The sequence below is a fragment of the Molossus molossus genome, unplaced genomic scaffold (assembly GCF_014108415.1).
Source record: "Molossus molossus isolate mMolMol1 unplaced genomic scaffold, mMolMol1.p scaffold_m16_p_4, whole genome shotgun sequence".
NCBI classification, from domain to species: domain Eukaryota; kingdom Metazoa; phylum Chordata; class Mammalia; order Chiroptera; family Molossidae; genus Molossus; species Molossus molossus.
Genome location: NW_023425377.1, coordinates 105,842,976 through 105,861,347, shown reverse-complemented (window position 1 = coordinate 105,861,347; position 18,372 = coordinate 105,842,976). Strand labels below are relative to the sequence as shown.

The following is an 18,372-nucleotide window of genomic DNA, read 5'->3' as shown; positions in this document are numbered from 1 at the left end:
AAGGAGCCTGTGGGGCAACATCAAATGTAGCAACATTCGCATCATAGGGGTGCCAGAAGGAGAATAGAGAGAGCAAGAAATTGAAAACCTATTTGAAAAAATATAGACAGAAAAGTTTGCTAACTTGGTGAAGGAAACAGACATACAATCCAGGAAGCACAGAGACTCCTAAACAAGATGAGGTCAAAGAGGTCCACACCAAGACACATCATCATCAAAATGCCAAAGGTTAAAGACGAAGAGAGGATCTTAAAAGCAGCAAGAGAAAAGCAGTTTGTTACCTACAAAGGAGCTCCCATAAGACTGTCAGCCGATTTCTCAAAAGAAATTTGTCAGGCCAGAAAGGAGTGGCAAGAGATATTCAAAGTGATGAAAAGCAATGACCTACAACCAAGATTACTCTATCCTGCAAAGCTATCATTTAGAATTTGATGGACATATAAAGAATTCCCCAGACAAGAAAAAGCTAAAGGAGTTCATCACCACCAAACCAGTATTATATGAAATGCTGAAGGGTCTTCTTGAAGAAGAAGAACAAAAATATGGACAATAAAATGGCAATTAAAACATATCCATCAACAATTGAATTTACAAGCAAAATGAGCAAGCAGAACAGAAACAGACTCATAGATACAGAGAACTTTTTGTTGCTTGCCAGATGGGAGGGGGCTGGGAGGACGGGTGAAAAAGATGAAAGAATTAAGAAGTACAAATTGGTTATTAGATGATGGGCCTCAAAGGGAAGAGGGGAGGGAAAGTGGCATGAGATAAACCAAAGAACTTCTATGCATATATGCATAACCAATGGACACAAACAATAGCGTGGGGAAGGCAGAATTGGTGACGAGGGGGGTCAATGGGGAAAAAAGGGGGAACATCTGTAATACATTGAACAATAAAGGTAAGTTATAAAAATGAGCAAGCAGAACAAAAACAGATTCATAGATACAGAGAACTTTTTGTTGTTGCCAGATGGGAGGTGGCTGGGGAGATGGGTGGAAAAGATGAAGGAATTATGAAGTACAAATTGGTTGTTAGAGGGATGAACCTCAAAGGGAAGAGGGGAGGGAAAGTGGCATGAGATAAACCAAAGAACTTCTATGCATATATTCATAACCAATAGACACAGACAATAGTGTGGGGAAGGCGGCGGGAGGGGGGGGGGTGTGGGGAGGAGGGGATCAATGGGGAAAAAAGGGGGGACATCTGTAATACATTCAACAATAAAGATATGTTAAAAAATAAAATTATATAAAATATGGAATTGAAGTACACAAGGAAAAATAATGAAAATGATTGCCTATGAGGAGGGTGGAACGGCAATGGGCCTGGGGCTAGGTATTCTATCTGTAATGTTTGAGTGTAGTATTGTATTACTTAAATATTTTTAAAAGTCAGGAGCTCATTTGACAAACCAATAATTTTTTTTAATTGTGAGTAATAGGTATGTGGATATTTATTATACTATTCTCTGTATTTTATCATATTTAGAATTTTTTTCTAAATAAAAATTAAAATATCTAGTAAGAAATCATCTACATTATAATTTGTGTTACTCATGTACTGATTGAAAGTGTTGGTTTTAGAGTCAGAAAGACTAGAGTTCAAATCCCAATTCCACCACGGATGAGTTTATGACCTCTGTGGACCTCAGTTGTCTTAATCATAAAGTGGAGATCATCACAGAACAATTGTTGTTATAAGCATTGAGTATAATAATAGGTTTACTGTGTTAGGCCAGGTCTTGTGAAAGGCAGGATTGAAGACATAAGGATTATTTTTTAGATTTCCGCTGTGAGAGAAGATAGAAGGTTGGGCAGAGCCTTAAGACTACAATGCCTGTCAGCCCGCTAGCGAAGGGAGGCAGTTTGAATAGGAGCATCATAGACTGCTGTGCAGGCTACATTAAGGTTTGGCAAGGCTGTTGGGGAGGCCTCTAGCTGGTTATTTGCCTAACTGAGCAGTCAGCTGTCTCCAGGACTGGGCCTGCTTTGGTATCTGTCATGCTCAGGCATTGGCTCAGAGCAGCCCATGGGAAGCTTGGTCCAAACAGGACATAGTTTCAGAGCCCGGTATCTGAGACCCAGATTGACATGGGTGGAGGCTTCAGAGGAGCATCTGGGCTGACACAAGTGCATAGCATTGTACTGAGCACAAGGTGATTACTCGATAAATATTAGGTGCTATTAATATACTAATATTACTAATATATTATAACAATATTAATATATTCATAGCAATACTACTCTTTTTAGTTTGTCAGGTACTCAGAACATAAAGGAGTACCTTTTCCACAGAATATCCATTCATCAGTCGATGGACATTTGGATTGCTTCCAACTTTTGGCTGTTGTGAATAATGCTGCCGTGACCCCCAGGTATACCTTTTTGGGACAGTGCTTTCAGTTTTTTTTTGGTATATACTCAGAAGTGGAATTGCTGGATCACATAGTAATTCTATTTTTTAGTTCTTTATTTTTATTTTATTTTATTTTTTATTCTCACCCGAGGACATTTTTCCATTTTTGTTCAAATAGAGTGGGAGGGAGAGGGAGAAAAAGAGAGAAAGAGAAACATCGAGTGGCTGCCTCCCGCACAACCCCAACCAGGGCTGGGGACACACTGCAACTGAGGTACATGCCCTTAGTGGGAACCGAACCTGGGCTGATGCTCCAACCGCTGAGCCAAACCGGCCAGGGCTATTTTTAGTTCTTTTAAGGAATCACCACATTGTTTTCCCTAGCAGCTGCACCATTTTACATTTCTATCACCAGTACACAAGGGTTTCAATTTGTCCACATCTTTGCCAATATAAGCATACCTGGGAGGTACTGCAGGTTCCATTCCAGACCACCACAATAAAGTGAGTATTGCAATAAAGCAACTCACGATCTTTTTCCTGTGGAGGGTCTTGTCTTCAATTTGTAAAAAATGCAACACCTATGAAGTGCAATAAAGCAAAATGTAATAAAACAAGGTACACCTGTACTTGTCATTCTCTCTGTTAAATAACAGCTTTACTAATAAGTGTAAGGTGATATCTCATTGTGGTTTTTACAATTTTTAAAAATATTTTTTTATTGATTTATTTAGAGAGAGAGGACTTTGCCCATTTTTAAATTGGGTTGTTTGCTTTTTGTTGTTGAGTTCTTTTTATATTCTGAACATTCGCCCCTTATCAGATATGTGATTTGCACTATTTTCTCCCAATCCATAGGTTGCTCTTCACTCTATTGTGTCTTTCGATGCAGAGAAGTTTTTAATTTTGATGTAGCCCCATATATTTTCACTTTTGCTGCCTATGATTTTAATGTCATATCCAAGCTATCATTGCCACATCCAATGTCATGAAACTTTTCACCTATGTTTTCGTTTCAGAGTTTTATACTTAGCTCTTATGTTTAGCTGTTGGATCCATTTTGAGTTAGTTTTTGTATAACTACTAAAGATTTTTTGAATAACTGGAGTGACCTGAAATGGTTGTGAGCTGAGGATTTAGTAACTGATAATAATCATCAACAGTGCCTCATTCATGTCTTTAGATTCTATATCTAGTTTAACCCCACTAAATATAATCCTTTCTGTAAAAGGCCCTTGATGAACTTGAACAGTGGTTCTCAATCTTGATTGCTCTGGAATTACCTAGAGACGCTTTTAAATCAAACCCATTTGGTTTTCACCTCCAAATACTTTTATGTAATTGTTCTGGCATATAGTTTGGGCATTCATTGGTACTTTTAAAAGCTCCCTGAGTTATTTTAATATGCAACCAAGGATGAGATCACTGTGCTAGAAAGATTTCCACCATTATAAAATTAAGCAACAGTTCACTGTGTGAAGATCACTGTTTATTTGTTTTACTTATTGTTGTAAAAGCCAGCTTGTAGATTTAAAAAAGGGGAGAAGAGAATGCATGTATTCCAATATGTTTCTAATTTAATCTACTGCCTTCACCAATACAGATAGAGATAGTCCCTGACTAAGGATGGTTCCACTTAGGATTTTTCAACTTTATGATGATGCAAAAGTGATATACACCTAATAGAACCTTACTTCGAATTTTGAACTTTGATCTTTCCCAGGCTATGATATTCTCTTATGGTGTTGGTCAGTGACAGCAAGATGATTTTGTGTCACTGTGGGCTAATGGAAGTGTTCTGAGAATGATTAAGGGAGGTTAGGCTAAGCTATGATGTTTAGTCTATGATGTTTAGTAGGTTAGGTGTAGTGAATACTTTTTTGACTTAGGATACTTTTAACTTACAGTGGCTTTATTGGGACATAACTCTATTGTAAGTTAAGGAGTATCTGTATTTACTGACAGTTAACACCTGCCAGGCCAAGTTATTTAGTGACATTAGAGAGATTCCTACTTCAATGATTTATACATTTTTTAATCCTCACATGAGGAAATGTTTTTTAAAAAAATTGATTTGAGAGAAAGAGAGAAAAATATCGATGTTATAGAGAAACATCAATTGGTTGCTTCCTATACATGCCCCGACAGGGGATTGAACCTGCAACCTAGGTATGTGCCCCGACCGGGAATTGAACCCACAACGTTTTTAGTGTATGGGAGGACACTCCAATCAATGAAGCCACTCGGCTAGGGCAATGATTTATATATTTTAAAAGAGTTCTTAAATGATAAACTGCCTATGCTATTATTTTTATAACTGTATCATATGCCTCTTTGATAAATAATGGCAATTATTTTATCTTAATGGCATCACACTGACTCTATGAAACATACTGAAAAGGAAAAATGCCTGCAAATAAAATGTGCTAAAGAACTGTAAACAAGCCTAGAAAAAAAAAGTAGCAGTTTACATTGCGGAACTGAATATCCAGGCTACAGAGAGAGCCCTTGATTTTTTTCTAACTCCACATACTTTGGAAACTTCTCTGTTAATCAATTATATTTTCACAAGTTCTGGGAAACAATTAGAAAATGAAATTCATTGGCAAAGACTGTGGATACAGAGAAGCCTGGAGTGGGGGGTGAGGAGAAATAGAGGATGAAGGCGGGAACCAGAAGAGCTGTGTGTTTTATGTCACAGAGTCAAGCTCTGGTGATTGAGATGGAGAGCAGCAAACTCATAGGCTTAGACCAGGAATTATTTTTATGGCAGGACATCATATGTGCCTTTCTAATGCTAGATCTTATAGTTTTCATTGGGCAAAATCATAGATAAGGTGCAGGTGGCCAAAATCTATGGCAATTTAGAAGCAGAGGAATGAAGATGAGATATGATGCAGAGTTGCCCTTTAAATAGTTCCCCCGTGTTTTATACCAGCAGTTCTCAAACTTGACAATGCATCCTTGACCTGACAGCCTTGTTAAAACATTTTGCTGGGCCCTAAGCCCTGTGGTGGTAGGTCTAGAGCAGGGCCAAAGCATTTTCATTTCTAACAAGTTAACCAGTGTTGACGATGCTGCTATGGGTGGGGAGGGTGCACACTTTGTGAGCCACTGTTTCATGCCATCCTCTTTAATGCTGAGCCCCACTGGGCACCACCGTCTCCTACTGGTCCTTATTCTTGAATTTTCAGCACATCTTTCTAACAGATTTTTGTATTGGTTGGAAGGACTGCCTTTTTTTTTAATGCTTTCTTTTGAACGTGGTTTCAATCTGATACCTGCTTTTATCTTTTAACTGAATAAAAAGCCCTACTGAATAACTTCTAGGACTCACATCTTTGGATATGTGCCTGTGTTCTAATGTGAGTTCCTCTTATCCTTCACTTGGATACATTTCAGTGATAAACAATAATCCCTTTGCTAACTATAAAAGTGATTTTTATAGTCCTGCCACCTTTCCAAATTTTGGATGATCAGAGTTGTGAATTAAATGGAGTTAAGATAGGAAATAAGGGCTAATGGCATAGAGGGTGCTGTAGTCTGAACATGTCCCTCAAAACTTCATATGTTGAAACTTAACCCTCTAGGGTGGTGTTAGCAGGTGGGGCCTTCAAGAGGTGATTAGGTCTTGGGGGTGGAGCCCTTGTGAATGGCATTAGTGCCTTTATAAAAGAGGCCTGTGAGTGTTCCCTTGTCCTTTCCACCACGTGAAGATGCCAGGAGAAGATTGTGGCGTAGAAGGAGGTCCTCACCGGGTCATGCTGGCACCCTGATTTTGGACTTCCAGCCCAGACCCGTGAGAGATTTCTGTCATTCACAACCCACTGATGGTGTTCTGTTATAACAGCCCGAACGGACTAAGATAGAGAGAAGCAGATTTTATTAGGCTAACCTATAGATTTCAATTATTCAGGAAGTTTTATCCTATGAATAATCAAGAGTTTACTGTGGCTATAATTTTCTGTTGAATTTACCCTTTTGAAAACTCTACATAGCAACTTAATTATAATCTCTCACTGCCTACTCAGAGAAAGCTCTTGAAACTGGCTGTAGGTTTCCTGAATATCTAAGAGCTTAATGTGTCATTTGTGGCCCAGGACTGAGCATAAAGCATCCAGTATAAAATATATGCAGTAGAGCATGAAGAGAATATAATTTGTGAGAAATCGAAAAGATAAAAGGTGAGCATTCTTAAGACTAGAACAGTAGACAAAACAGTAAAGAACAAAAGGATTAGGTGACTTGGAAAATGCTAGAGTTTTCACCTCTGCTTTTTTTGTTGTTGCTAATCCTCACCCGAAGATATTTTTTCCTTTGATTTTTAGAGTAGAAGGAGGATGGAGGGAGAGAGAGAAAAATAAAGAGAGAGAGTCAGACATTGATTGGTTGCTTTCTGCATGTGGCTGGGGATTGAACCCTCTTCCCTTCAGTGCTTGGGTACACGCTCTAACCACAGAGCCATATCAGCCAGGGCTTATCTGTATATATATTTTTAATGATTTAAGCCTGTTTAAATTTTTTTTCTTTATTGATTTCTTTTTAGAGAGAGAGGGAAAGAAAGAGAGGAAGGGAGAGGGGGAGAGAGAGAAACATTGATGAGAGAAAACATTGATTGGCCACCTCCTGCATACCCCCCACTAGGGATTGGGCCTATAGCCTGGGCATGTGTCCTGACAGGGAATTGAACCAGCGACCTCTTGGTGCATGGGTCGATGCTCAACCACTGAGCCACGCCAGCTGGGCTTACCTGTATTTTTAAGATAAAGTTTATCACTGACCATAAGTTAGAGTGGGTGATGCCTGTAAAAAGAGAAGAAAACAAACAAACACCCTTAGTTGTCTTGAAAGTTTGAGGAATATGTTAAACACAAAACTGGACCAAGTCATATCAAGAGAGGTTAAGAGCAGGGAACTTAAAAAAAAAAATTATGGACCAAGAATCATCTTCTTCAATGAAAAAGAGAAGACAGGACTTTGTGGGTGTCATGTAAGAACTGTGACCATAAAACAATGAGATACTCCACAAATCCCATGTAAAAACCGATATTATCAGTTTAGGAATGTACATATATATCCAGCCTAGGACGTAGAGATAATATCACATATGTAGCTGGGTATGCCTAATTTATTTGAACTTTTATAAAGCTGTTTATTTAGGTTTTACTCATTTTTGGCCCTGCTGGACTATTTTCCATTCTTGAATATAGCTTTTTCCATGTCACTGTGCTAGTGTTGTTATTCTTTTTTCATAGGAAATATTTTCATTACCAGTCTTGACCTGTTGAAAATCTACAAACTCCATCAAGGTTTTGGTCAAATACCATTAACATTTTTAAAAATTGAGGTATAATTGATATTTAAGATTATATCAGTTTCAAGTGTAGCATAATGATTTGATATTTGTATATATTGTGAAACCATCCTACAGTAAGTCTAGTTAACATCATCATCATTCATAGTTCAAAATTTTTGTTCTTATGATGAGGACTTTTAAGATCTACTCTTAGTAACTTTCAAATATGCAATACAATATTTTTAACAGTCATCATGCTGTGCATTATATCCCCATAATTTATTTATTTTATAACTGGAAGTTTGTACCTTTTGACCCCTTTCACCCATTTTGCCCCACCCCCACTCCCCTGCCTCTGGCAATCACCAATTTCTTCTCTGTATCTATAAGGTTGGGTTTGTTTATTGGTTTAGATTCCACATATAAGTGAGATCAAATGGTATTTGTCTTTCTCTGACTTATTCCACTTGGTATAATGCCCTCAGGGTCCATCCTTGTTGTCACAAATGGCCGATTTTCTGTTTTTTTTTTTTTTTTTAATGGCTCAATAATATTTCATTGTGTATTTATACCACGTTTTGTTTATCCATTAATTCATTGATAGACACTTAGGTTGTTTCCATATCTTGGCTATTGCAAATAATGCTGCAGTGAACATGGGTGTGCATATATCTTTTCAAATTAGTGTCTGTGTGTGTATTTTTTTTTCAGATAGATACCCAGAAGTGTAATTGCTGGGTCATATGGTAGTTCTATTTTTAGTTTTTTTTTTCATAGCGGTTGCACCAATTTGCAATCCCACCAGCGATTTGAGAGGGTTTCCTTTCTTCACGTTCTCACCAACATTTGTTATTTGTTGTCTTTTTGATAACAGCTGATCTGATGGGTATAGGGTGATATCTCATTGTGGTTTTTATTTGCATTTACCTGATGATTAGTGATGTTGAGCATCTTTTCATGTGTCTGTTGGCCATCTGTATGTCTTCTTTGGCAAAAGTCTATTCAGATCCTCTGCCCATTTTAAAATCAGATTTGAAAACTAATTTTTTTTCTTTATTGATTTTAGAGAGAGAGGAAGGGAGAGGGAGAGAGAGAGACAGAAACATCAATGAGACAGAATATTGATTGGCTGCCTCCTGCATGCCCCCCACTGGGGATTGGGCCCAGAACCTGGGCATATGCCCTGACTGGGAATCGAACCAGTGACCTCTTGGTGCATGGGTTGATGCTCAACCAGTGAGCCACACCAGCTGGACAGATTTTTTTAAATGCTGAGCTGTATGAGTTCATTATGTATTTTGGATATTAATTCCTTATTGGATATATCATTTGTGAATATCTTTTCCCATTCAGTGAGTTGCCTCTTTGTTTTATTGATGGTTTATTTTGCTGTGCAAATGCTTTTTTTTGTTGGATGTAATCTCATTTGTTTAATTTTGCTTTTGTTGCCCTTGCTTGGGACGATATATCCAAAAAATATATAACCTAGTGTATAAAAAAGCAAAAAGTTTACCGCTTATGTTTTCTCCTAGGAATTTTATGCTTACATTAAAATTTTAAATCCATTTTGAAGTTTATGTTGTATATGGTGTAAGGAAGTGGTCCAATTTGTTCCTTTCTTTTTTCTTTTTTTGCATGTAGCTGCCTACTTTTCCCAAAACCATTTATTGAAGATTGTCTTTTCCCTATTGTATATTCTTGCCTTTTGCCTCTTTTGTTATATATTATTTGACCATATAAGCATGAATTTATTTCTGGGCTCTCTATTCTGTTTAATTAATCTATGCGTTTGTTTTTGTGCCAATACCACACTGTTTCGATTACTATAATTTTGTAGTATAGTTTGAATTCACGACCTTTGATACCTCCAGTGTTGTTCTTCTTTTCAAGATTGCTTTGGCTTATTTTATATATTTTTGTAAAACTGACATCATACTATTTGGTAGACTATGTTTGGGTAGAACATAAATTTTAGTTTATTTGTATTTGACAGTTAAATTTTTTCCAAAGTTTTGATATTGTAGAATCTGGCTGATATGACAATACTTGTATATAAATCTTCATGTTTAGAATTTTTCCTTTTCTTATATAAATTCCTAAAAATTGCTTTGAAAACTAAACTTACTGAGTGCTTATTATTTGACCTTGATGGTGCTCAGAAATATATAGAGATATATAATCCTCATTACAAAACTATGATTATCTCTTTTTAGAAATAGAGCTGAAGCAAAACCAGCAATAACGTCACTTAGTTACTTCATCCAGATCACAAAGCTGGAAAGCAGTAGAGCTGGGATTTGAACACCCGTCTGTCAGCTGCATCTGCTCCAGAGCCTGGGTTCTTAATATGTTGTAGCGATTTACTTTAAAGGAAAAGACAGATGGATTTGAGCAGAATTTTAATAATACGCTTTACATCATCTGTGGAGTAGACCCTGACCACTTGATAATTTTCTAGGAGATGGGATCATTCAAAAACAATGGGCTTTTATTAATTTATTTGTTAGAAAGAATTTCTTGATAGAATGATTAATATTCGAACAGGATATATACTATTCATTTATGAATTCTTTTTAAGAGAAGCAATTTTAGAAGGTAATTTAAATTTAGATTTAGTCTGACTACGAGTGGGAATAAAGGAGGTAAAAGAGAAGGGAATCTTTTCTGGCTTCTGCATTAAAGATATCTAATTTCAGTGCTTTGACATTTTTGCATAAAACACAGCTAAAGATGGTAAAAATAAATAAAATGAGATAAATTAATGTAAAGTACAATTTAGAAAGGTTGATGTATTATTAACATATGCATTTACAACCAAGGTACTTATTTCTAACTTTTGCTAATTAATTATTGTAACTTCTAAAGCAGCAGGGTTCAAATCAATGTCTATTTACTGGATGCATGCTGTTAAAAAGCATTGCTCTAGCCCCGCTGGTATGGCTCAGCAAACTGAGCATCCTCCTTTGGATTGAGAGGTCCTGGTTCTATTCCCCCTCAGGGCACATTCCCAGGTTGGGGCTCAATCCCCAGTATGAGGCGTGCAGGAGGCAGCCAATCCTTGTTTCTATCTCTCTGTCCCTAAAAAAATCAATAAAAAACATATTTAAAAAAAAAAGAAAAAGAAAAAGCACTTAACCCAAACTGTTGGAAGGTAAATAAGATCAGGAAAATCTTCCTAGTTATTATGAGCTTTAAGTTGAGACCTGAAAATGGTAGTGTTAGCCAGGCAAATGGGGCAGTGAGGGAAGAGTATTCCAGGGAGAGGGAAGAGCACATGCAAAGGCCCAGAGGAAGAAGGGAACAGGATGAACTGCAGGGAGTGCAAGTAGTTTACTATGGCTGGAACACAGAATTGGAGTGAGACAAGCACCCTTCTTACAAAATGAAGAAAACAATGCATACTTCATTAAGGTTCTTTTAAGGATAACATGAATTAATATAGTAAAGTGTCTAGCACAGGCCCTGAAACATGGCAGGCACCAAAGAATGTTAGTTCCCTCTCTACAAATATCAATATCCATTATGCCCTCTGGGAGTGAAACAGAGTCATTGTCTTAGAAGAAATGTGTTACCTAAAGTAAAAGAGAGGAAAAAGAAAACAGAAAAGAAAGGTGCCTAATGAAATCCATCTGTGATAGTAGCTTCTCCTAAATTCTGCTTGCTCAAGGGGACAAATAAATTATCAGAGTTTGCTAGTTTGAGAAAGGAGTTTGAAATATGAAATTTATAATAAAGCAGAAAAAATCTACAACATATGTAATAAGCAAAGAATTTTGGTTGCTACTCATAAAGAATTATTTCAAATAAATAAAAGACATAATAGAAAAATAGTCTAAGGAAATAAACAGAATTCTGAAAAAATACGAATGAACAATATACTTATTTTAAGAATAGCCCTGAACGGTTTTGCTCAGTGGTTAGAGCATTGGTCTGCAGACAAGTGAGTCCCAGTTCGGTTCCTCTAGGGGCATGTACCTTGGTTGCTGTTTGTCCTCGGCCCCAGTTGGGGTTGTGTAGGTGGCAACCACTCAATGTGTCTCTCTCACATCGATGTTTCTCTCTCTCTCTTCCTTCCTCTCTCCCTCCTGCTCTGTCTGAAGAGAAATGCAAAAATGTCCTTGGGTGAGGATAAAAAAGAATAAGTCCAACCATACTAATTAAACGTAGAATGAGAGGCAATTATTTTTAGTTATAAATTTGACAAGGATTAGAAAAAATAATTATGCCTATTGTTGGGTCTTGGACAGCATCATATCATGCTGAAGGAAATATAAATTATAATAGTTTTTAGTAATATATATCTAAATATTTAAAATGTACATACTTTTGGCCCTGGCGGGTATTGCTCAGTGGTGAGATCCTTGGCCTGAGCACCAAAGTGTCACGTATTTGATTCCTGGTTAAGGGCACATACCTGGGTTGCAGGTTTAATCCCCCACCCCCATCAGTGCAGTGGGGATAGAAGGGAACAATGGATGTGTCCTTTCTTTCCTGTCTTCCACTTAGCTTTTTTAAAAATTTTACACCCATCCTGCTTCTATTAAAGTCTTCTCAATCTTTGTTATGGCAATTCCATCCTTCCAGTTGCTCAGTCCTTCAAAAACCTCAGATTCATTCTTGTTTTCTTTTCTTCATACTCCACATCCACTCTGTGAGGAATCCGTCAGCTCATCACCTCCAGCCTATCTCCCTGGTCCACATCACCATGCTCTTGCTCCTGAATTATTTCGATAGCCTTTTAATTTGTTTCTGCTTCAGCCCTTACCCAATAATATCTATTCTCAACCTAGCAGTCAAGGTGATGCTATCACAATATGTCAAATGTTATTTTTTACTCCAAACTCTCCAAAGACTTTCAATTCAGAGTCAAATCCTCACCACATTTGAGTCACTTGTTTCTCTGACTTCATCTTCCCCACACTTACAGCCTGGGTTTCAGGGCTTTTGTGCTTGTCTTATGCCTCAAAAGTTGTCTGTCCAGATATCTTACTCCTTACTTTTCTTCAGGCCTTTGCTCAAATGTCACCTCCTTCAGAGGGTTTCCTTGATCATCTTATTTAAAAGATGTACCCGTCTTATTCCTCATGTCCCCTCCCTGTTTAATTTTTCTCCATAGTATTTTTAATCATGTGGCAGCCCACATGTTTTCCTTATTATCTGTCTCTGTCACCTGGAACGTAAGCTCTATGAAGGCGAAGATTTTTGCTTTTGTTTTCTGCTGTGTCCCCAGCCTCTAGAAGAATGCCTGGCATGCATAAAGCACTCAAATTAATATTGTTTGAATAAATGAATGATTCTCCCACATTCCAGTTGTCAGGGCAGGCCAAGCTGACCTGCTGTGCAGAACTTCCTGGCTTCTACCGTCATTTCTATCCCCCTTATCCTTCCTCAGCTTTTCCTTAGGAGCCACTGTCTGCACTTGTTATAGGTGAAAAGCTGGGGAGTCCTGAGAGGTATTGGCAACAAGGGCACCCTGTGTTTCTGCTGCTGTGCACAAGCACATCAGTGGTGGTAGACAGCCTTAGAAGGAAGCGTGAAGTTTGTATCATTCCATTACCATCCTTACAAGACAGAATTTGAAACTACATATACCTAATTTTTGGTTATCTCTGGATGCCATTCATGGAGAATGAAGAGAGGAAGATACTTCCTCCAAAGGAGAATTGGGTGAGGTGCTAGCAGGATGCTGCTGCGGTGGAAAAACTTCCACATCCGCCTTTGCAAGCGGTGGTGTGACCCAACCTGCCCAGATTGTGGTTTACCTCAAGTTTCAGCCACACCAACCACAGGGCTCTGAAAATGCCAAGAGGGCCTCTAACCAAGAATTTGACTCCTCCTCCTGGATTTAATGTCCAGAAAGCAGAGCGTTGACTTGGCTGCCCAAGCATGCAGGGGGAGTGGGAGACAGAGTGAAGGGGAGATAGGGTAGGGCTGCCAGCGTGGCATTGGGCACCAAATGTCTGGTGAAGGGCAGCGGGCAAACTCGGGGTCAGGCCAGTCCGTGGTCTGGGTTCTGGGAAGGATGCTGAGACAAGGAGCAGAGCCATAGGCTACCACCAACCAGAGAGGTAGGGAAAGAATTTCCTAACCTGTTCTCACATCTTCCAGGGAGTCCTGAGTTAGGGAAGTTTCCTTTTTGCTGCAGAACAGTCCAAATTAAAGAGCACTCACGTTTGGGGTGCTCGAGAACCAAACCGTGTGACATGCACACATATATACTCACAAACAACTACAAAGCTGACTTCCATGAAAAAACTAAACTACAGCAACACCGGCCCCCCTCCTCTGGGCAGTAACGTTTGCGGAGACCCATTCTCGCCCTGCTCACTTAAGGGAGTGTGCCAGTAGAATAACATGCCACCATTTCCATCACTGGACTCAGCTCTCTTGGGACTTTATTAGCATTTTAAAATTCAAACCGGGTGGAGGGGGTTGAGGCACGTCAGCCGAGGTCAACTCTTTAGGAAGTGAGAAATCTGAAACGTCCGCGACTGCGGACTTGTCTCACTTCCTCCACCTCGCAGGTTTATTTTCCTGTGTGAGTGTGTGAAGGAGTGTAGTTCCAGGGAAGGGCGAGCCCGCAAGGACGAGTTGTCCTCCATTCCGCAGAGGTGTAAGTTTCAGTGGAAACTTTCTCTGCTCCTCCTCCTTCACCTTGGAAACAGGCACCTGGCGCCGGCAGTCCCGAGGGAGGGCGTGGCCGGGGCGGGGCCGGCGTGCTCCCGGTCCGGAGTGGCAGGTTGGGCCCCGCCCTGGACTGGCCCCGCCCTCCCCAAGGGTGCGGAGGGGAGGGGGGCCGGGAGAATCTGGGACTCGTGCGGCTCAGCCGCCTGCTGTGGATCCGGTGGAAAAGTTGCCCTCGAACCTTCTCCAGCCTTCTCCTTTCTTCCCCGACCCTGCTGTGGAGTTGGAGTCGGACAGGAGGAGCCGCAGAGACCTGCGAGGTCCCGGGCAGGAGCCGGCTCTCCTTCCTCTGGGCACTCAGCGCAGGTGGTGGCTCCGGGTCCATGTCCTCAGGACCCGGCACAAACTTTGTGGATTGTCCTGGGACACTTGGGCAAGTGCCGCTCCGTGCCGGGAGGAGGAGCCACGCCAGGGGTCAGGTACGTGGCACGCTGCGGTGAGAGTTGCACTTGAGGGATTCTTTCATTTCAGGGGGTTAAGGGAGCAGGGAGAGCAGAAGTGTCCCTTTCCTGCATTCCCCTAGCCCCCTCCCGCTGGCCGGGGGAACAGGTACTGAGGTGGGGGGACCCAGTGGGAGTATCCCTAACAAGATCGTGGTGTCGGCCAAGGCACAGCGGGTAGGAGGAGGTGGCTCCCAGGGCTGTGGGACTGGGTGTTACTCAGTGATAACCCCGGGGGAGAGAGAGAGCCAGCAGCTCGTTGTGACGGAGAAAGATGTCATCAGGGTTCTACCCCTTTCCTTGGTCCCTGGGGCCAGAGAGATGGGTCCTATGGGGAAAAAGCAGGTAAAGTCGAGATTTGGGGCTCAGTTTCCCTCTCCAAACCTCCTCACTTAACACAAGAGACAGAGGTGGCGCCACTTTGAGGTTTGCAGCACTTGACTGGTGTAAGTACTTAACTTGTTTGGTAGCTGTTGCTCAATTTCCTAAGTTCTCAAGTGAACCTGCACTTAAGTCGTGGCTGTTGTTATTGTGTGTGTGTGTGTGTGTGTGTGTGTGTGTGTATGTGTGTGTCTCCTTGTCCTGTATCGACCTCAACAAAGTTCCCTTGTTGACCCCATTTCTGCTAGAGAGTGAAACTAGCTGCTGCCCTATTTCAAGCCCAGCCAGAGCAAGGTGTTGGTGGCAGCTGTAGTAACCCGGTTTGCTAGGGGGCATTGGGAATCACGTGAGCAGATCTGATGAATTAGCCTAGCTCTGTCCCACCCACCTGGATCCATGCATTCTTAGCAGATCTGGTCTCCACCATTCAGCAGGTGCTGCAGCTTCAGTTGTCTAGGAAAGGGGAAGATTCCATACAAAGGGAAGGAGCCCCTGAGAAGTAGTAGTAAACACTGCATACCAATTGTTGCTTCCCTATAAATTGGAACTACTCCCTGACTTCTTTGAAAAGGGTCCTGCTATCAAATTAATCTCATCAGCTGCTCTCTGCTAATAGTGATAGCAGCCCTGATGAAATTATGTAGGTCATTGAAAAATAATTCCTGCTTAATCACCTTTATCCTGTTGGTTAATGAGGGAAAAGATTTCCTCCCCTTAGTTAGTAAATCTTGCCTGCTTGGCAAGGGTCACCTGCCTGCCCCTCCAGTTTATTGTATACCTGGCACTACACAGGATGTTGTCCCTGAAACTGCCCAAACCTAGCTGAAGTCCACATTTGGAGAACTTAAGTGGTCTCTGGACAGAACTGAGCAGGAGATTCAGTCCATAAGCTTACTCTTTAATCAGCATATAGTTGGCTTTAGATAAATTTTCAGATAATTAAAGGCTGGTTTCTTTTAGCTCCAATTAATCCTCTTCCATAGAGCTCATAAGAATTGTGTCCATGCTTGTCTTGAAATAAACTAATGGGGTCCCATTTGTCATTTGTCCTATAGCTTTTGGAATAGGATTAAACTGTGGGGCAGGTGGAAAAGGCAAGAAAAATCAAACATCAGTGAACTAGATTCATAAGAAATTTAGAATAGCCTAATAATTTAGGCCCACCTGCCTCACTAGCTTCCTTGCCTCTACATAGAGACTCTATAGGTTGTATCACTTTTCATGTAGGCCTTTGAAGACTAGAAATGAAAGGACTGTTGTACTGCAGAGTCAAAGTAATGAATGCATTGCTGGACAGTTCTTCATGATAACTTCCCAAGTTTGGTTCAAAACACTTTCTCTGCAGTTCTTTCTATCATAAATAGGTAGTCAGAAAATGTCTACAAATCAAGAATCAGATGTACAAATACATGATTTAGAGATGTAGAGGTGCATAATAGAAGAGACAAAAAAGAGTTGTCTAAGGAGTGACTTTTAAAATTATGTTCTTGTATTTAAAAAAGAAAATTTGATAAGAAAGCTCTCTATCTGCAAATATAAAACAAAATTGCTCTCTTGGGTCTCTGCTTAGATGCTTCATCTATATTTTGTGTTCATTTGTCTCATACGGCAATACATGGGTCCTTTAAAGAATTGGACTCTCAGATTCTGACCTTGGAACACAATTTACATCTACTTCATTCTTTTTTTGTTTGTTGGTTTTTAATCCTCACCTGAGGATATTTTGTTCACTGATTTTTAGAGAGAGTGGAAGGGAGGGGTGGGGGAGAGAGATAGAGAGAGAAATAGTGATATGAGAGAGACACGTTGACTGATTGCCTCCCACATATGCCCCAACTGGGGATCTAACCTGCAACCTAGGTACATGCCCTTGATTGGCAATCAAACCCACAACCCTGAGGTTCGTGGGCTGATGCTCTAACCATTGCGCAACATCAGCCAGGGCAGTCTACTTCACTCTTACTCTCAGCTACTTCAAACTCTTAGTTTTTAGCCTACGTAGGGGAACAGTGCTCAAGAGTGACCAGTAACTCCAGGGACTGCATTTATGGGGCTCTCTTAGTAAAGACAATAACAGAAAATAACATTTTTGTAGTGCTTTATGATTAACAAAGTGTTTTGACATGTGCAATATTTTAGCTTTGTGACTTAACTGTTTTGTAAGTGGGTGCTGTTATATTCAGACTACACAAGAGGAAAACAGATGAGATTCAGAGAAAATAAGGAACATTTGGATGCATATTTGGGTCCTGTATGTGGTGGACTCAGACCTGAATTCAGGATTTCTGATTTAGATAAGGCTGTGTTTTAATTTTTTTTTTTTTTAATCCTTACCTGAGGACATTTTTCCATTTTTGTTCAGGTAGAGTGGGAGGAAGATAGAGGAAGAGAGAGAGAGAAACATCGATGTGAAAGGGACACATCGAGTGGCTGCCTCCTGCACGACCCCAACTGAGGCCGGGGACAAACCGCAACTGAGGTACGTGCCCTCAGCGGGAACTGAACCCTGGTCTCTCTGGACCGCAGGCCAACAGTCTAACTGCTGAGCCAAACTGGCCAGGGCTCTGTTTTAATTTTTGTGAAGTGTTTGGTTGTGAAATGGGATCTTATTTCTTATTAAACAGACTGTCCATAATTGGAGACAGAACTGTATACCTCTATATGTGTACGTAATATTTATATCCTTTGCATGTCAACATTGTGGCTGTACCTAGCAAGGTGGGTGGGTTGGGTGAATAAATGCCCCCAATAGATTAAATAAAGAACTTTTGGTAATGTCTAAAATTGAAAAAAAATTTAGGAAATAGCAATGTAAGTGTGTGATATACAAATATGGAAGTAATTACTAGAAGAAACATCTCGAAGAGTTGAAGAAGTTTCTTTTGGGGAATGGAATTTAGGATGAAGGCAAGCCAGGCAGGAGTCTGATGTTTTTGGGTAGTAGCTTATAACTTTATACCTTATATTTTATGTTACGTACATGCATATTTTAAAAGAAATTCTTTGGCAAGGACAGAGTAAAGGCCTGTTTTCAGAATTTTAGAGCTGAAAGGGATCAGAGACTTTTATTCCCAGTTTCTTTTCATTTTGCAGGTGAGGAAATTGATAAATACTGGAATTTGGGCTGAACTTTTATTCTGAGAAGCTATGAGTAACAGACGATGCTAAGGGGGCTTTTCCAGTATCTCTGTGTTAGTTGCTTAATTTTGAAGT

General features: G+C 40.1%; 1 protein-coding gene across 2 annotated transcripts in view; it reads left to right on the top strand.

Annotated features, from left to right (window-relative positions):
• The first annotated feature begins 14,476 nt into the window (after positions 1-14,476).
• FAM160A1 (family with sequence similarity 160 member A1) overlaps positions 14,477-18,372 on the top strand; it is a 205,110-nt gene continuing 201,214 nt past the window's right edge. For both annotated transcript variants that reach the window (XM_036241789.1, XM_036241787.1), the window contains exon 1: positions 14,477-14,757. The gene's annotated coding sequence lies outside the window, so the exon portion shown is untranslated. The remainder of the gene's footprint in view (positions 14,758-18,372) is intronic.